This window comes from Bidens hawaiensis, unplaced genomic scaffold (genome assembly GCF_021521415.1).
Source record: "Bidens hawaiensis isolate Kalapana, Puna unplaced genomic scaffold, B.hawaiensis_p1.1 tig00029338_1, whole genome shotgun sequence".
Classification (NCBI taxonomy): Eukaryota; Viridiplantae; Streptophyta; class Magnoliopsida; order Asterales; family Asteraceae; genus Bidens; species Bidens hawaiensis.
The window spans coordinates 163,778-186,039 of NW_027505151.1; positions in this window are offsets into that span (position 1 = coordinate 163,778).

Here is a 22,262-nt window from a genome sequence, read left to right on the forward strand (position 1 = left end):
GTGGAACAGACGAAAGGGCAAAAGACTTATTAGGTATCATACATTCGGATGTATGTGGTCCTTTTAAGGCAATGACAAGGAATGGTGAAAGATACTTCATTACCTTTATCGACGATTATAGTCATTATGGCTGTGTGTACTTCTTAAGACACAAAGATGAAGCTTTCAAAATGTTCAAAATCTTCCAAAATGAAGTACAAAATCAACTCGATAAAACCATCAAAGTACTTCGTTCGGATAGAGGAGGTGAAAATCTAAGTGATGCTTTCAAAGATCATCTTAGAAGTTGTGGGATCATCTCACAACTTACTCCACCTGGAACACCACTACACAATGGTGTGTCCGAGAGGAGAAATCAAACTCTATTAGATATGGTTTCATCTATGATGGCTAGAAGCACATTGCCTCTAACATTTTGGGGTTTCGCTTTGCTCTCCGTGGCCCGTATTATAAATATGGCCCCAACCAAGAAAGTGGACAAGACACCTTTTAAAATATGGAATGGAAGGGCTCCATCATTATCATATTTAAAGGTATGGGGTTGTGAGGCTTATGTCAAGAACAACACTCAAAACAAACTTGAAATTCGATCCACTAAGTGTATCTTTGTAGGATATCCCAAAGATTCTATGGGATATTATTTGTATAACCCAAACGAGCAAAAGTTGTTCGTTGCTCGAAAGGCCGAGTACTTGGAAACTAATTCCTTATGGAAGGTACTAGTAGAACGGTGGAACTCGAGGAGGATCGAGAACCACAAGCCGATACACGTTTGGTTGATACTAGCAATCAACAAGAGGATGTTAAGAATGATCAAATGGTTGATCAAAACACACAAAACGTTCGCAAATCCGGTAGAATTAGTCATCCACCTGAAAGATATGGATTTTTCATGGATGGATGCTATGTGATAGATTCGGATGAACCCTCCACATACCGTGATGCAATGTCACAATCGGATTGTGACAAATGGCTAAAAGCCATGAACGTTGAGATGCAATCCATGCATGACAACCAAGTATGGGATTTGGTTGTACCATCTCTTAATTCCAAACCGGTTAGAAGTAAGTCGGTTTTCAAGAAGAAAACCAATATGCATGGAAACTTGGATACTTATAAAGCAAGACTTGTAGCAAAAGGTTTCACTCAAACTCAAGGGGTTGACTATGATGAAACTTTTTCTCCCGTAGCAATGCTAAAGTCTATTAGGATATTGTTTGCCATAGCCGCACATTATGACTTTGAGATTTCGCAAATGGATGTCAAAACCGCTTTTCTAAATGGGCATCTTGAGGAAGATGTCTATATGGTTCAACCCGAAGGTTTTGTCGATCCACAACATCCTAACAAAGTATGCAAGTTAAAGAAATCAATCTATGGATTGAAACAAGCATCTAGAAGTTGGAATCACCGTTTTGATGAAGAAATTAAAAAATTTGGATTCATCAAGAATGGTGATGAAGCTTTTGTGTATAAGAAAGCTAGTGGGAGCATTATTACCTTCTTAGTATTGTATGTTGATGACATACTACTATTTGGAAATGACATTCCAACCACGGAAGGTGTAAAAGCTTGGCTTGGAAGTTATTTTTCCCTCAAAGATCTTGGTGAAACCGCCTATATTTTGGGAATAAAGATCTATAGGGATATTTTAAGGCGGTTGATAGGTTTAAACCAAAGTGCATACATTGACAAAATCTTGAAAAGGTTAAAGATGGAGAACTCTAAGAAAGGTTTGGTACCAATTCAAAGTGGAACGATATTGAGTGCATATGTCCAAGCTCAAAGGATGAGCAACAGAAAATGAATGGAATCCCATACGCATCGGCTATTGGATCCATCATGTATGCAATGGTATGCACCAGACCGGATGTGTCATGTGCTTTAAGCATGACAAGTAGATTCCAACATAATCCGGGAAGTAGCCATTGGATGGCGGTTAAGAGTATATTGAAATACCTTAGAAGGACTAAGGACATGTTTCTAATATACGGTTCGGATGAGGAGGAACTCGTTGTGAAGCGTTACACGGATGCGATTTTCTAAACCGATCGAGATGATTCTCAATCACAATCGGGATATGTTTTCGTCATGAATGGTGGGGCAGTCTCTTGGACGAGCTCGAAACAAGATGTGGTAGAATTATCCTCCACTGAATCGGAATACATCGCCGCCTCATTGGTACCTCAAGAAGCTGCATGGATAAGAAAATTCAGTGCCGATCTAGGGGTGGTCCGTACCATTCAGGACCCTCTAGAAATCTTTTGTGATAACGAAGGTGCGATTGCTCAAATCAAGGAACCTCGTGCTCATCAAAAGACGAGGCACATTGAGCGGAGGTTCAACTACATAAGGGATGAAGTTGAGAAAGGAAAGATACGTATTCGCAAAGTTCACACCGATCAAAACATTGCGGATCCACTCACGAAGCTCCTTGAAAGGCCAAAGCATGAAGGTCACACTTGTGCCTTAGGACTTCGATATTCTAGTGATTGGATATGATCGAATTTTGTATTTGGATATCGGAACAATTGTTATTTTGACTCATTCATATGATTATGGTTTATGATTATGACATTTTGAGTTATGTTCCATTTTAGCATGTTTAAATCCATAAATAGGTTACTTATTCTAAATGTCAGTAGTCGTGCATATTGGTGGGAATAAACACGAAGGTAAGACTATTATGAACTTGGATCGGTGGATATTCATAAGGTATGAATATAAAGCAAAAGGTTGCTGCCAAGGTTCATAGATATTTAGGTTATATAAATATTGGACTAGCCCGCTCTCAAATGTTACTACCTGGAATCTTTATGATTGATCATAAGTAAAATTGAGGAAAGGCGAATATCATAGTATCCTCTGACCTGAGATACATTTTAGGTCTTGATATTCACCAAGTATTATGCTTTGACTTAGTTCTTCGCTGTTCTGAAACATGACGGTACATAAGTCTAAGATCAGGTATGGTACTAGGTGATTGTGAAAGACGTATGTAGTCAAAAGGGGATTTGTCCCTCTTATTTGTTGAGAGTAAGACGTCTAAGGCCTGCAAAGTTAAATCAACAAAGAATGATCACTCTATGTCTCTGGATTTAACATGACATTTGAGACAAAAGGATAAATGATAGATTCACCTAAATCATTTCAAGTAAGGGACTTGAAGGGGATGATGTTATGAATGACACTTCGTCATGTGTATTAGGGGTAGTAAACCGTAGTTAGGCGGTATTTGCTACTTGCATCAATCTTCTATGTATCTTGTGCAAGTGGGAGATTGTTGGACTCGGTCTGCCCAAGACACATATTATTATTATTGATGCGGCTAGTACGTTATGATCCAAGTCGGGTAATACCCAATAACAAGCTAGACAAACACCAATTATATTTGTTTATATACGATGTGATCATAAGTAATTAAATATTGACATTTATGTTATTTGGAAAAGGGTTTCTAAATACAATGTATTTGTGAAATAAATAAACCATATGGATGATTTATATTTTTAGAGAGAACATTCCATAGTGTTATTTAAGATGATTAAGTAACAATATGTGAAAATTGTTACCTAGCATGTTACCTATAATGTATTATATTTATAACATAATATATATATATATATATATATATATATATATATATAAAAGTTTTATAACATATTTATATCTAAGGAAGGAGGGTGCCCCCCTCTCTTTCTCTCTTTTGTTATTTTATTATTATTCCAAACATTAGTGGAGACATGCAAGGTTTCTAATTGGTGCCATGGGTGATGCCAAAAGATACACACACACTTCCACTTTCAATTTCATTTTTTCTAGTAACAAATTTTTTCTACTCTCTCCTTTTTCTCTCTATATTTTCGGCCAAAACGGAGCAGCCAAGGGAGGAAGAAAATTTTGAGTGTAAATCGTAGCTACAAGGTGTTTGGTTGAAGGCTTGAAGGGTATACAAGCTTGAGAAACTCCTACCTTGAAGTTCTAGCATGCGATTCATTATCTCTTTCACATTTCCTTTGGTTTTGAAAGGTAGTCTTGACATGCATGGACTTGTAGTGACATGCATGTGATTATTAGTATGTATTTCGTATATGGATCCAGGATTGGGTTTTTCATGTATAAAATTGGTTTTATACACTACAAACTAAAAAGATTTAAAACTTTTATCCGCTGCGTTTTTCATAAAATTGGGGTTTTAGACTTTGATAATCTTATTAAAACCCAACATGGGGTTGTGAGGCTTATGTCAAGAACAACACTCAAAACAAACTTGAAAGTCGATCCACTAAGTGTATCTTTGTAGGATATCCCTAAGACTCTATGGGATATTATTTCTACAACCCAACCGAGCAAAAGGTGTTCATTGCTCGAAAGGCTGAGTTCTTGGAAACTAAATTCCTTATGGAAGGTACTTGTAGAACGGCGGAACTTGAGGACGATCGAGAACCACAAGACGATACACATTTGGTTGATACTAGCAATCAACAAGAGGTTGTTGAGAATGATCAAATGGTTGATCAAGACACACAAAACATTCACAAATCTGGTAGAATTAGTCATCCACCCGAAAGATATGGATTTTTCATGGATGGATGCTATGTGGTATATTCGAATGAACCCACCACATACCGTGATGCAATGTCACAATCCGATTGTGACAAATGGCTTGAAGCCATGAACGTTGAGATGCAATCCATGCATAACTAAGTATGGGATTTGGTTGTATCACCTCTTAATTCTAAACCAGTTGGAAGTAAGTGGGTTTTCAAGAAGAAAACTGATATGCATGGAAACTTGGATACATATAAAGCAAGACTTGTAGCAAAAGGTTTTACTCAAACTAAAAGGGTTGATTATGATGAAACCTTCTCTCCCGTAGCAATGCTAAAGTTGATTAGGATATTATTTGCCATAGCCGCATATTATGACTATGAGATTTGGCAAATGGATGTCAAAAACCGCTTTTCTAAATAGGCATCCTGTGGAAGATGTCTATATGGTTCAGCCCGAAGGTTTTGTCGATCCACAACATCCCAATAAAGTATGCAAGTTAAAGAAACTCTATGGATTGAAACAAGCATCTAGAAGTTGGATTCATCGTTTTGATTTAGAAGTTAAGAAATTTGGATTAATCAAGAACGTTGATGAAGCTAGTGTGTATAAGAAAGCTAGTGGGAGCATGATCATTTTCATAGTATTGTATGTTGATTACATACTACTATTTGGGAATGACATTCCAACCATGAAAGGTGTAAAAACCTAGCTTGGAAGTTGTTTTTCCATTAAAGATCTTGCTGAAGCCGCCTATATCTTGGGAATAAAGATCTATAGGGATGATATTGAGTGCATCTCAATGTCCAAGCTCAAAGGATGAGCAAGAAAAAATGAAAGGAATCCCATACGCATCGGCTATTGGATCCATCATGTATGCAATGGTATGCACCAGACCGGATGTGTCATGTGCTTTAAGAATGACAAGTATATTCCAACATAATCCGGGAAGTAGCCATTGGATGGCGGTTAAGAGTATATTGAAATACCTTAGAAGGACTAAGGACATGTTTCTAATATACGGTTCGGGTGAGGAGGAACTCGTTGCGAAGGGTTACACGGATGCGATTTTCTAAACCGATCAAGATGATTCTCAATCACAATCAGGATATGTTTTTGTTATGAATGGTGGGGCAGTCTCTTGGAAGAGCTCATAAAAGATGTGGTAGCATTATCCACCACAGAATCGGAATACATCGCCGCCTCATTGGCAGCACAAGAAGCTGCGTGGATAAGGAAATTCGTTGCCCATCTAGGGGTGGTCCGTACCGTTCAGAACCCTCTAGAGATCTATTGTGACAACGAGGGTGCGATTGCTCAAATCAAGGAACCTCGTGCACATCAAAAGACGAGGCACATTGAGTGGAGGTTCAACTACATAAAGGATGAAGTTGAGAAAGGAAAGATATGTATTCGCAAAGTTCACATCGATCAAAACATTGAGGATCCACTCACAAAGCTTCTTGAAAGGCCAAAACATGAGAGTCACATTTGTGCCTTAGGACTTCGATATTGTAGTGATTGGATTTTATCTATTTTGTATTTGGATATTGTAACAATTGTTATTTTCACTCATTCATATGATTATGGTTTATGATTATGACATTTTGAGTTATGTTCCATTTTAGCATGTTTAAATCCATGAATAAGTTAATTATTCTAAAAGTCCATAGTCGCTCATATTTGTGGGAACAAGTATGAAAGTAAGACTATTATAAACTTGGATTGGTGGATATTCATAAGGTATGGATATAGAGCAAGAAGTTGCCGCCAAGGTTCATAGATATTTATGGGATATAAATATTGGACTGACCTGCTCTCAAATGTTACTACATGGAATCTTTGTGATTGATCATAAGTAAATTTGAGTAAAGGCGAATATCATAGTATCCTCCGACCTGAGATACATATTAGGTCTTGATATTCACCTGTATTGTACTTTGACTTAGTTCTTCGCTGCTCTGAAACATGACGGTGCATAAGTCTAAGATCAGGAATAGTACAAGGTGATTGTGAGAGACATATTTAGTCAAAAAGGGATTCGTCCCTTTTATTCATTGAGAGTAAGATGTCTAAGGCCTGCTAAGTTAAATCAATAGAGAATGATCACTCTGTGTCTCTGGATTTAACATGAAATCTGAGACGAAACGATAAATGATAGATTCACCTAAATCATTTCAAGTAAGGGACTTGAAGGGATGACGTTATTTAATGGCACTTCGTCATGCGTATTAGGGGTAGTAAACCGTAGTTAGGCGGTATTTGCTACTTGCATCAATCTTCTATGTATCTTGTGCAAGTGGGAGATTGTTGGACTCGGTCTGCCCAAGACACATATTATTATTATTATTGATGTGGCTAGTACGTTATGATCCAAGTCAGGTCATACCCAATAACAAGCTAGACAAACACCAATTATATTTGTTTATATATTATATGATCATAGTAAATAAATATTAACACTTACGATATTTGGAAAGGGGTTTCTAAATACATTATTCTTGTGAAATAAATAAATCATATGGATGATTTATATTTTGAGTGAAGACATTACATAATGTTACTTAAGTTGGTTAAATAACTATATGGGCTAATACTCTTGCATGTTATTTATGTTGTGTTACATTTTGTAAAATATGCATGACATAAAAGTTTTATATGATAAAACTTATATATAATAAAATTGGAGTTTGAATTTGGGTGGGAGACCATATGGCCGCCACCCCCCCCCCCTCCTTCCCAATCCTCTTATGTGTTTATTATGACACAAATGCAAGACATTTTATTGGCTATAAGGGGTGGTGCAAAAAGGAGCTCCACACACTCTTTTTAACACACACACAAGAACACAAAAATTTCTCCCTTTCCTATCATGATTTTCGGCCAAAAGGAATAAGAAGGAGGAGTTTTAAAGTGTGAATATCCTAGCTAATAGGTGTTTAGTTGGAACCTTGGGGTATGCTAGCTTGAGGAGCTTCCATATTGAAGTTCCTGCCTTTCAATCATCACCACATTCACCCGGTTTTGGTTTCTTGAAAGGTAAACTTTACATGCATCATTTTCTTGTGGTTGCATGCTTCCTAAGTATGTATTTCATATTTAGATCCGGGTTTTGGGTTTTGCATGTGTAAAATAGGTTTTACATTCATCAAATTAACAAGATTTAAATATTATATCCGCTGCGTTTTTCATAAAAATGAGGTTTTATGGCTTTGATAATCTTTTTAAAACCCAACAACGTTGACCGCTTAAAGTTCCAGTCGTATGACATATGTTTCGCTTTGGCATATAAGATCGAGTACTATGGTCAGGTTATCCTCTAGGAAAAGAATATCATCTTTCATTTGATTCTCGGAATCGTTTCGCCAAGGCCGGACTCACAGTTCTCTCCCCCTTCTAGTTACTACGAGAACTTGTCATACTCGTTGCTTTAAGGTTAAGGAATAAAAACCAAATAAGGGAATTCTTAAGGAATGCCACATAAATAAAAGAATAAAAAATCTACGGTTTTTATGAAAATATTTTGATAATGAGGCATAGCCTCGGAGGTTGTGTATGCATGTACATGATAAAACAATAAAATAAATAAAAAGTAAATAAGTTGTAAACCATTTAAAGAAGCGCATAAGGTAATCAAGTAACCACATATAGGGTCCTAAGCATGTTACTAGGATATTTCTATCGACCTATCTTATAGCCTTCATATCATTCTTCCGATCAAAATCCCTAAAACGTCAGTTTAAAATTCGGAAAAAAACTTAACGTCGTTAAGTGTTTTTAACGGAGGTCAATTAAGACAAAAATGTAAGACCCGGATCCCGGGAATCCTACAGTTGGTAATCATATCCAAAATTCATAAAAATTTAAAACCAAGAAAAATTCCGTTTTATTTAAAACCGATTCAGAGTAAATAACAGCGGAATAATAAGTGTCAAGATTCCCAAAAGCTTAACAAAATATTAACCCAAAGCAACTTATTTTATTTGAAAACCAGTTCAAAGTATAAAATCAGCGGAAAGTCGTAAGTAACAAACAAGTTCCCAAAAACCGAGAAAATATGCCCAAAACCAAATTTATGTACGTTTAATAATAATTGAAGAGAAACAAATTTCATTTTTAGATTTCCCGACTAGAGATGCCTCAACCGTCCAAGTAGTCTCGAGCACGTCCAAGTGGTATAAGCATTCTCCTCTTAACCGTAAACTCACACTAACATACACACAATGTCGGCTGGAGCTGAGTGAGTTCAAGTTTTAATAAACGACATTTATGTAAAACATTCCAAGATTTTAAATATAGAACAGGATACGAACAGTTAGGCCATAATAAGGAATAAGTAGTCATACTTATATATCTATATAATTATATCCCTATGCCTAACATCCAAGTAATAACATCAGGGTCGAGCACACGTACAACCCAAACATGTAGCATCCAAGTAATAACATCAGGGTCGAGCACACGTACAACCCAAACACGAAACATTCCATCCGATGGTGATCATGCCACACAAGCCTCCCCCCTTACGGACTTTCCAAGGCCCGCCACAGGATTTTAGAACCTGAGTAGTATAGTTTGGCCCAGCCAAGATCACCATCCATCCGTATGCAAACACAAAGTAGGAATACGCAAGCATCCTTAGTCGATAACGACTAATTAACATCGCCATTTGTTGGCCATAAAGTAACACATGTATAGACATGCGTATATATTATTCCAAGATATACCATACTACAAGTAAGCCTATGGGCCATAAGGTAACACATGTATAAACATACATATCTATTATTCCAAAACATACCATACTACAAGTAAACCTATGGGCCATAAGGTAACACAGGCATAAACCTACATATTTTTATATGTCATTCCAAAATATACCATAATACAAGTAAACTTATGCAAAATCATTTAAACGGTTTATCAAGTAAAATCAGTTTGGTGTGTATGCTAGCCCAAAACTTGAAAAGAGTGAAAAGGGGCATCATGAACTCACTTGACACGAGGCACAAAATCACAACGGGCTAGAGAACTCTTAAGTATTCCCACAAGCCTGTCGGATTACGAACAATAATTACTAACGGTACCGAATCGACTCGTTTATCCTACGAGGCGTTCTAACATGGTTCGAGTTACCTAGAGCCTCGACCTCACCAAGTTCAATTTCATCAGCCCCCTGAGCCTTGTATTTACCAAAACGACCCTCAGATACTCCTGGGAATAAAGAATTCCCAAACTACCCCCGGAGGTTGCTAGATAGACTAATATGCGCGTTTATGAGTTGTTTATGCTCTTAGCAACCAACTCAGCCCCGTGTGGACCAAATTTACTAAAATCACAGACAACAAGTCCACATGACGCTACACGAGTTGGATGGGTCGGTAATTCGCAAGCACGACGCACAAACTACCAATAAACGCGAATTTGCGTTGTACTGACCCGTTTGAGTAACCGACCACCAATTCAGCCCCAATACTCAAAAAAATAATTTTTTCACAGCCAACAAATCATACCAAGTCTACAACATTCGAATTGGTTGTTAATTCCCTCAAACAACGCGCTAGACACAACAATTCACAAACTAGTCAACCGAATCCTAGTTTTCAAACTATCACTAGTTGACCAATCAAATGAACACCAATGCTCACGATACTAAAGTATGTTACACTAAACATACCTAAGAATATGGCGGAGCATGAACTTCAATTAAAACAGCCCCGAAAGATGCTTGAACGGACAGCCACCAGTTAAGCCTAAAACGAACTTATCGATCAATAACGAGTATAACATGCAGATTTTAGCATGCGAAGATGTATTTTATAACATTGGAAAAACACAGGAATAAATTATGAAATTTTTACCAGAATTGTATAAATGTCTTGGGTATCTAAAAATATTTTTATTATATTTTTCCAATTCACACAAAAATCATAAAAATTTCTCCAACACAGAAAGGTACGTGCAGCTATTTCAGTGCGCAACAAAAGTGTTTTATTTGTTTAAAAATCATTACCAAACCAAATTAAGCGATTCCAATTGGTTTGTAGTCTTAATTCAAAATGTAAACTTTCAGAAGTGGAATAAACCAATTTGGACTTGTAAAAAAAGAGTTATGATATCGGGAAGACAGGCCAGAATCCGTCACCCCGCATCAGCTTTGACACACGATCTTATAAAATCATAAAAACCATTCAAATCTCGTCCAAAAATTACATATTATACCTTTCTGGAAACTAGACTCAAAGTAGAACTTCATGGAATCAACAATAGATCAAAAACAATCAATTTTCATCTAGGTACAAATCAAACAATAAACGAGTATGAATCTGTCAGAAACTATTATAATCAAAACTCAAACCCTAACATGATTTTGACAACTCTAGGGTTCAATAAACGATTTAATGGGTGAAAGAGACAATCCTTGGTGTAATACTAACCTTGAATTAGAGCTTGGCACCTTTAAATGGCTGAAAAAAGAAGAAAAAGATGGAGTTGTGGCTGCCTCTTGGAACGATTGGACCATGGGACCAAGAAAAGGAATTAGGGATTTGATATAATAATTTTACATTTAGATCCCCCAACTTGCATACTCTAATATCTTGGACCAAAAGTTGAATAACACGGCTCTCGAGAATGACTAGGAGGTCCTTTAAGAATGCCAAATCTGTTCCGGATAAAATACAACTCCACAAGGCTTGATTCTTCTTAACGAAATTTAACAGGCGTTACAAAAAAATAGTTGAAATTTGGAACCTCTGGTAATGATTTTTAAAGTTGGGATTATTATCGGCCAATACACAAAATTTGTGATTATTTATTTCCAATTTACCTTTAGATAAACACATAAAGCAATCAAGTAAGCACGTATAGGGTCCTAAGCATGTTACTAGGACATTTCTAACAACCTATCTTCTAGCCTTCAGCTCTGACACCAATCTGTTGCACCCCAACCTATGCAGAAATGCTGGAGCACGAACTGTTGGTTCACCGCTCACAATGCACTAACATACAATATTAGTGACAATATCTAATTATTTTATTAAATTCACATCAAGTACACAATATTCAAAAGAAATTACAAATAACCAAACAAATCAAATGCTCTTGTTTATTTTAATAACCTAAAAGCCAAATAAACTAAGTTTTTCAATAACTTCAACCATCCAAGATTAACATCCTGCAATATGCATAAAAAATAGGTTTGTCAACAACACATATTGAGTATGTAATCACCAGATTTTGACACTAAAAATATAATATATAATAAATATGCAAATCGATATCATGAGTATCAACAATTAAATGAAAGCAAGTAATAGGTGTCGTTTGGCCATGACTCACGTACACGGTCGATGGCTACTATGACGAAATAAAGACAAATAATGGTGTCATTTGACCATTCCTAACGAACATTGGCTATGGCTACTATGGCAATCGTATGATAATACTATAATATGATTATAATGCACCTCTCCGAATGCGATAAAATAACCAAGTAAACAAGTAAGCAAATAGTATATAACATTCAATTGATCAACAACACAATATTTGAGATTTTCAAGTTATGTAAATAAGATATATAAAAGTATTATAAGGTACGCATAAGTTCCCCAGAAGGTCTAAAATCTGTAAAATAGGGGAGTGATTACTCACCATAACGATTAAGCGAATAAACCGAGAGAAATAATAAACGAGTAAAGTTAACGCGACAAGTGATCTGACCCAAATAGACCTAAGACTTATACAAAATAAAATACAGTCAAAACCGAGAACATAGCCTCTAGAATCAATCCAAATGGAAGTATAGAACTCTGGTTATGAGATTTTCAGTAATAAGCGAGCTGGTACTGAACCGAATCCCAACTGAAAATCGGGAGTCGGTTTATGGTCAGTACACTCAAAATCTTAAAATAAACATTAAATTCTTCTGCCTCGAAAGCTAATTCCCACCAGAACGGGTCGGAAAGCAATTGACCGACAAAACCCCATCAATCATAAAAATTGATTGAGGGTTTTTGTTGTTTAGGTTAAAAACCAACGGGTTTCATGAAGACAACTTACTTGGAAAGATTACGGAACAATGAGAAAACACGAGTCAAATGGTCTTGAAGCTTTAAAGTCAAACCGTATAACATAGATTATTGAAGAAGAACACCAATGGAATACCATATTAATGAAAATGAGATGGAGGGTGATGTTTTCAGATTATTTTAGGGTTTAGGAATGAATTTGATTAAGTATAATACACCAAAATTGTCTATTTATAAATAGTTCGTTTAAGGAAACCGAATAATCATAATAACAAAATCGGGTATAATAACATAGGGATTTCGACTTTAACAATAAGAAAAGGAGTCTAGACTAGCTATAACATTTCTTGTAGTATAAGTTTCATTAATTTAGTCGAAAATAGAAAAGATTTGGCAAAATTAGTCCATTTACTTCCATAAATGCGATTTTTAGCCGTTTTAACCGATTTTTAAAGGTTGTTTCACATGATTAAAGGACATATTAATATAAAATGAATTTGACACCAATAATTACTAATTAAATGCGTATTTTAATGATAATTAAAGATCCGAATAAAACCCCGAATAGGGTCAAACATAAACGAATTCAAATACGAAAAATCTGAGATGTTACAACAAGTTTCACAATCTAACATACTATTGGAAGGAATAAATTTAGGAAATAAATGATATAAATACCTAGTGGAAGGATGTCCTGACCTTCTATGCCAAAGCCATGCTTCCCTATTAATTGATCCATGTGCAAGCATCGCGTTTCCATGTTGGGCTACTTCATCTACATAATATAATCCTTGCCATTCGGTGCCACGCCTAATGAGCGTCCCGGTTATGATGTGACAAGGAAGGCACATAAAATAGTTGGATAGTTTCAATGTGGGGGACGTTTCAGTTGTCCCATCCCATTTTACTGGAACAATCCCTTCATTAGCGGTTTGGATGTGGGACCTTTTTGGTTTATCGAAAGAAACAATGTTGGATGAGTCAAAGGTTATGTTATCAGTGGCCCCTGTAAGACCCCGAACCCCGGGAACCCCACAGTTGGTAATCAATCAAACACTCATAAAATTTAATAAATTTAAAACCCATTTCTTCCATTAAAACAAACGTATCAGAGTATCAATTTTGCGGAAAACATGAAAAATGAAATAAGTTCCCGAAACCCGGGAATTTTGCCCAAAATCCAAAGTAAATATAACTTTTATAAGTTTCCTTGAAGTAAAATATTCATAACAATTCTTCCTTCCAGTATGCCCTTCACCATCCAAGTAGCTCCGTACACGTCCAAGCGATAAGGCATCCTCTTCCGAATCCTGAAACTTACACTAACATGCACACAAAGTCAGCTTGAGATGAGTGAGTTCAAGTTTTAAGTAAAAGATATCAGTAGTAAAAATCAAGATAGTCATACCAAAGGTTTTCTAAAAGTAAAAGGGTGCATCCATCTAATCATCATTACCGAACTTAAACATCCTCATACATACATATACAAAATGTATATGTAAACATCCATTCAATAACATCCCTATATACATAACAGTATATATATATAACATCGACGTATAACATCAGGGTCGAGCAAACGTACAACCCAAACACGTAACATCAGTGCATGCAAACATAAAGTAGGCATACACAACATCAGTAGTCGAAACGACTACAACATCGCCAAATAGAGGCCAAGAAATAATGTATATACACATATATATATTTAACATCCCAAGGCTTACCATATACTAGCAAGCCTATATAAATCATTTTAAAAACATTTCATCAAGTAAGAAAACATTTAGGTGCGCATACTAGCCCAAAAGTAAAATGAGTTAAAAAGGGGCATCATGAACTCACCTGAGATCGATAGAATACTTGCAACGAGCTAGGAAGTTCCTAATGGCAAAATCACAAGCAAGGGCCTGTAAATTATACATAACGCGTTACTAAACTAGACTATAGGAACACTCTAGCCTAATGGGCCGTACAAGCCCAACACTTTGGCCCAAGGCCCAACACTTGGCCTAAGGCCCAACAACTTGGTCCAAAGCCCAACAACTTGGCCCAAGGCCCAACACTTGGCCCAAGGCCCAACACTTGGCCCAAGGCAAGCCCCAATACTTGGCCTAAGGCCCAACACTTGGCCCAAGGCCCAACAACTTGGCCCAAGGCCCAACACTTGGCCCAAGGCCCAAAGATAGTCAAATCGGGTCGAATGCGCGTGAAATAATCCTTAAAACCATTTGTTAACCGAATCAGCCCCGAATGGACCAAATTCCATCATAAACCTTTTCATTCATCATAATTATGTCACCCGAGTTGATAGGGTTGACGGTTCCTTTTTACAACACTTACTTTAACATTTAAACGAAAATTCGCGCACCGCCGACTCGATTAACGAAGCACTAACCCCGACAGCCCCGAGCACCAAAAAAATAATTTTTCCACAGCCCTTAAACCCCCCTAGGGCTGCACGAACAGAATCGGTCGGTCACCCGATCAACTAACGCATCAAACTCAACAATTTGCAATTCTACACCCGATAAACCCTAGTTTTCGAACTAAAATCTATTGACCGACCTAAACACCTCCAATAACCACGAAATTTTAATATGATGTAAATACCATACCTGGGGATCTTTCTACACCGGAAACTCTAATTTTTATCCACGGGAAGTGGGTCAATTGCACTCTAGCCGAAATCTGCCCAACGAAAAGTTTCGGCAAAATTGAGCATCAAAACGATTAGGGGTGAGCAAAAAGAGTGTAGGGGATTGTAGTACACACCTTGAACTACCTCTAGGAGCTTGGAATCGATCAAAAAGTCAAAGCACGAAAGGGAGGGGGTGGCTGGAAGTGCCGATCGCAACTGCTGTTAGGTTTAGGGTTTTATTAATTTTTTTTTTTGTTATAACATAAGATGTTACACTCTAGTCCTTCTAGATTCAAATGTAAGGCAAAATGGAAGGAATAGTTAGGTTCTTTAACGTACCGGGATGACATGAAGGCTTCCGAGAAACGTCGGTTAAGTCCCAAGAGTTATAAATACTCTACAAGCTTTAGTTCTTCAAACCGGAGTTAACGGGTGTTACAGCCCCATAGTCCAAGGTTCAATCACTATTTTTTTTTAATGAGATTGTCTTGGTCTATATTAGCTTTTCCAAGAGGTTTTTTTTTAGGGGGGGGGGATTCTGTTTTTTTTTTTTTTATTGTAAAATATGGGGTTAAAGAATTTAGGGTTTACAATAGAGGGGCTTGAAGTTAATTCCTCAAACCATTTTCCTAGTTCACTTTCTTCACAATCATTAATAACACGCACTTCTTCTAGAGCCGCCCTTTTCTTCGCCCACTCCGAGTTAACTACGTCAGGCGTCGCTGTTGTCGACGAGTTATTGGTTACCCATAGTGGTGGTACCTCTGTTGCATACAAAGGTGGTGGTTGTGCCACCAATGAGGCTGCTTTTCCCCTTTCGGTTGCTACTACACCCTGATTAAGGTTCTAGTTTTGAATTGGATACTGTTTTTTGACTAATTGAGAGGTACGTTTTTCGTTCACGATTGTGTAATTATGACTGCCATCATCAGACCTTATATTGTTTACAAGGTTGTTGTGATAGTGCTACACCCTAATGAAGGTTATAGTTTTGAATTGGATACTGTTTTTTACTAATTGAGAGCTACGTTTGTCGTTCTTGATTATGCAATTATGACTACCAACTTTAGATCTGGTTTGTTTACAAGGTTGTTGTGATAGTGTTTAGAAGGTTGTTCTAAGGTAGACGATGAGCAACTGTGTTGTTTGATCCTATGACCATTCAACACTGCTTTGCTACCATGATGGAAATCAGAGAGTGGAATATTGAGAAATCGATTGATTTTTGTATGTGTCACAAAAGAATAAGATGCTACAATTTATACTAAGTTGGAAAGTCTTTGTAAGGAAATGATGCACAAATTATTGGCTGTAAACGAGCTGACACTAGCTGAGATTTCTCCTTGATTGTAGGAGATGACGATTGATTGATCAAGAAAATACTTTCCTATTTTTGAGAACGCATGAGACCATCATGATTCGAGCATAGTCGAATATAGTCTTATGATTATAGTCAATAATGAATGATAAGGGCACAATATGTATTTGTGTGTTTAGAGAGTAGATTTGGGCAGAGTAACAAGACATATGTTCATGAAATATCAATATCGTTAATTAGAAGTTAAGTTACATAGTATATATAGGTCCCGTCCCATTCGCTAAACATGCTTAGCGAATGGGACCCTTTTGCTACGCCTTTCGCTAGACATCCCCTAGCGAATGGCCTTATAAACTTAACTTCCTACACACTAACATCCCTAGCATATGGGCATAACAAAACTGTCTCATTCGCTAAACATTCCTTAGCGAATGAGCTTTACATTAATGACTATCTAGTCAATAAACTTATATTAAAAGACCAAAACAACTAAACAAAGAAAAAAATGATAATCATGTATCAACATTTTTATTCTTTCTAACATTAGCGAGTGTAGTTCCCAAATATCGTGAAATGACCTGTGATCTTGGGTAGATTACAATTAAGATCTCAGAAGGTTACAGCCTCTAACTCAATGTGTGGAATCCATTGAGAGTGAACACAATCAAGTCAACGTTAAGCTCATATTCATTGATAAATCAAAGTATTACAAGATATGACACTTTTAGCACTTTCTCTCTCTCTCTCTCTCTCTCAGACAATGACCAAAAGCCTAAGTACAAATGCATAAGTCCCCTATTTATAGGAAACATCATAAGGAACAACAAGGTCGTATAACTTATACGGCGTATATCATATACGCCGCATAACATATCCGCTCTTGTTGGAACTTATGCGTTGTATACAATACAAAATACATTTTGACATTTTTAGCCCTATACAATCATATCTAATACATCTAAGACCCTAGAAATATACATTATGCTCTAACAGACTCCCCCTTGAATGTTGCTAGGTCTTTGATCTTCAATTTGTCATTCCAAACATCTTTTCTCGATATTCCCTCCTCATATCATCCCATGAACGTTTCGTAGAGGGCTTCTGATCAGTAGGAATCGAGACTCCAATGCCTTTATATTGAAATTTCTTCAATGCAGCAATCCTCATCTTTTATTTTATCTCCTCCTCTCTTTCCTTCTCCTTTTGTGCTTCCTCTTCACCAAAGTCAAACCAATTGCTTTTCCACACTTCACCAAAATGTATCTTATACTTATGACAGATCTTTTACAACCTTCTGGTATTGCACAGAAGACGCATGAAATTTATCACGTGACACTTGAATCTTGCACTCGCTCCAGCACCAATTAACACACCTAAACCACCACCAGAACTTGGATCATCCTGATCATCGTCATCATGATCATCATGAGATGGAGAATCACCATAATCTAATAACTCTTCCTCTTCTGGCTCATTAGGTCTAACAGGTTCTGCAACAAATGGTTCAATCACAACCTGTTCTAACACTGGTTCAGCTATTACTTGTTCAATCACTGGTTCACGTACAAATCCTGAAGATGACCCACAACGTCTGGAATTTCAAAATGAACTGTTGGTTCATCAACTTTTCTTTTATCTTTAGCTTCAACTCGGTCTTGGTCATATTGTACCTTGAAATTACTTTTTTCAGACAGAGCTTCACCACCATATACTCTGGTGAACACTTTATCTTCTGACCTCCAAGTTCCTCAACCAGAATAATCCCCAACTTATCTTCCAATATCACGAAATATCTCATATGAAGATTCAATAAATATGCCCGTTGTTTTCTCCTTATCTCACCGTCTTCAATAATTTTCTTCTGTTCAGCATTTTCATTCCTTAACCTTTCATTCTCCACTACCAAACTGTCAATCCTTATTCCTTGCTCAGTAACCAAAGCCTTTAATGAATCATGATCACAAAAATTAGGAAAATCACCAAAACAGCTTGCCTTGAGAGACGGTAAGCTGAAATCAGGAACTTTATTAGTAGGTTTTTATGAACCATATGGCACTTGAACTTGAGGAGATGGTTCCACCACTGGTGTCTTCAATACATTATCATCTCTGCCTAAGTCCACAACTGGTTCTTCCATAATAAAATCAAGATTGATTGGAGTCACAATAATCTCAGGTTCCTCACCATCAGGCTAATCAATCAACTTTAACTTTGGTGAAGTAGCTCTCTTTGATTTCTTCTTGATACGAACCTTCTTCGATTTAACTGGCTTCTCAACAGCAACCTTTGGAACATAAGTCTCATCATGTTCATCGGTAGACTTACGTTTCTTCAAACTTTCAGAACGCTTTTCAAATTTAGCCCTAGGATTGGCTAATCTCATCCTCCGACCTTCTGAATCAGATTCAGTTTCCTTCGGATCCTTTTCAGATGTAGCTGAGTATACTTCATCCTCATTTACTGGCGTTACAACTTCCTTCTTCACAATCTTTTGCTTTTTCTTTTTAGGAGTAACAGACTCTCCTTCAGAATCAGTCTCAATCTTGATAAATCGCTTGCCCACCGGTTTAAACTCCAAAATTAATCTTTCTTCTTCAACCCTGTCAGAGTCACTACCATCATTCCTCCATTTGTTATCAGTAGGAGCCACATAATTAGGATTCTTCAAATGTTCAAATAACCCTATGAATTTTGGAATATCAGCTTCTTTGATTTTCTTATAAGTAGCCAGCTTTGACAAATTATTCCCTATGACATGATCCAAGAATATCTTTGGTCCCTCCTTTTTGACTTTTGGAAATACTTATTTAATAAACATCTTAACAAATCTTGGATACTGCAACCACAGTTCATCTTCGAAATTCATCTTCATATTGTCCAAAATCAGACGGGAGAAATTGTACTTTAGGTTCAAACACAAAGCAGCCATCATACTCATCTGGTAATCCAAGATCTCCTCGTAACCACCCTTCCTATGTTCAAGGCAATGCACCATAATATGAACAAGATATTTAAAAGGCCTGGACAATGCAGTCTTCCTTAAAGCCAATTTGTTCAAAGAATCTCTGTATCCCATCCGAAGCATACATCCTTTCACCATTCTTTCATCTAAATCAACAGAATTTGACTCTTCATCTCAGAACTCCAAGACTTTCCTAATCAATGCTTCATCCACTACAATCTTCTGACCTTGAACAGTGGCATGAATATATTTCCCAACAACTTTAGCAGTACTCCAAAACTCAGTCACAATACTTTCATACGGATCCACTGAATGTGTAATTGCGTTGAAAATTCTGGATCCATTTAAGAATGGCATGATTACTTTAAACTTTGCAGCTTTGGGATCCTCTTCATTCAGCGTATAAGTACAAAACAACGTATAAGTCCTAAGTTTTACAGCTTATATGTTTGTCTAGCGTATAAGTCCAATATTGACGTATAACTTATACTCCGTATATGTAAGAAACATATACAGCGGATAAGTCCATCAGCATATATGTTTAAAAATTTTGACTTTGGTCAACGCAAAACATATACTCCTTATATGTATGAACATATAAGGCGTATATGTCCATTTTTAAACCAAAAAACAAAATCTGCAAATCTACACCATGTAGAGATTTAATACTTATTATACCAGTATCGTCTAAGTCCGTTAATCATACATTTGAGTTCAATTTGAATGATTATGATGTTTTAGGTAGACCAAGACACAGAAACTATGAACAGATATGTATCATATCGCAGATCTAACCCTATCAGTTCATATGAATCTAATTAAGTGTTAATATAACACTCGTACTATCAATCCAGGATGAACAGAACATAAATTAGCATCAAACCATGGATTATTTATATCAAATTTGACATATACGTGACCATGGTACTGTTTATTTCCAGATCTGAGTCAAAATCTCACCTTTATGATCTAAATTGGTGTGTAAATCACCAAAGTAATCAATATCAATCACAATATCAACTGGATTAACGACACAAATTCAAGAGAAATTGCACACAAACAATCAAACGTATAAGTAGTTATGCGGTGTATACCCTCTATTTATACTAAAGAACATATATGGCGTATACTTCTGATTCATTTGAACTTATGCGGCGGATGAGTATGAGACTTATACGGCGCATAACTTATGCGGCGTATAAGTCTCAATACTTATACGTTGCATAAGTATTTTCAATAAGACCTTGTTTTATGTTCTGCTCTCTCCAATGTAATGTCACAAGTACAAATTAATGTCCTCGTACATTATAAGAAAAACTTAAATAATCTCTATTTTGAAAAATCACTATTTTACCAAGTCCAAATTAATGACCTTGAATAAAACAAATAAACGTTGAATCTTTTGTTTTTGATTTGGTAAAACAAGATTTTTTGATTCATGAAAACACCCAGAGAGATAGTTCACCTGCCCATCAAGAGTCGAAAACTAAGTTAAAAATAAAATTTTTTTGGTTTTTTTTAATAGAAACAAAATTTAAATGAAACTTAACAAATCAAAACTAGAAAATAATACAGAATTCACATATTTTTGTGAGTTTGAGCAGGGAATCAAATTGACCAAATTGCCATTCCATCACAGTTTTATTTTCAGCGTTTATTATGACTGGTTTTAAGTCAGTCATTGGTATTGTTGTCCACCTAAACCTTTCAAAACAAATGATTCAGAAATTTCTGTGATACATTTAATTGATTCAATTAAGCACAAGATATCAGGAAATATTAGCTCTAATCTTGATTCAGGCGTAATTTGATTTTTACTAGATCACCCCAACTTGACTAAACCTTAGAATCAGAAGATAAAATGATTTTTAAGCAAATCAGCAAATAATCCCCACTACAAGACATACCCCCGTTATCAAGCAATACCCTAAGGTCCTTTACCATGGATGAGTATGCACGATATCATCTGTCGACTTGCAAACGTTGTGTCCCTTGTGGTATGTTTCTTAATAGTAATAAGACGCGATCAAGGGGACAACGTGTGTCTAACAACGGATTTTGATCAAGTCAGTAATGAATTTAGTATATAAGTACTTTTGCGATCAAGTTTAGTGACTTATAAAGCAGCTTTGTCTGCGGGTTTGCTTTTTACAGCATGTTTAAGTATTCATCAAAATGAATACCCAGACCCGATGGATCTAGGAACCTTAAATTATCCCATCAATACAGGATTTAAGGCCATAAACCATACATCGTTGAAGCGTTAACCACTTACTGATAGCTATGTTTTAACAATTTTAAACAATCATTCTGATTAAAAGGCTTGAGTATGACCAGCTATTACATTTCTGCCATCATTATCAAGACTTTTGTTAGAAACAAATACCCTATCAATTTGGCAATTTTAGTTTATATCACTTACTTTTCCTTAATTGTTTGTTTTAAAGGCCTACCAATGCACCAATACAATTAAGCACACAGCCTTTTATGCCTTTTTTTTACTAGATTTGGAACCAGATGATTTAGGGGTGAGCGGCAAGCAGCCCCTTGTATAGGGTTCCAAACCTATCTTCCTAATAAGAATAAAGGGGCAAGCCAAAACCTAGTCCTAACAAGTTGCTGTTTTATCAGCCCTATTACCTTTTTGCTTCAAAAACTCATTTTCAGAGAAGCAACATTTTTTATTTTTATTTTTATTTTTTTTGAATTTTTGAAATTTTATACTGTTTTTGGCTTTTTCAACTTTTTCATTGTTTTTGG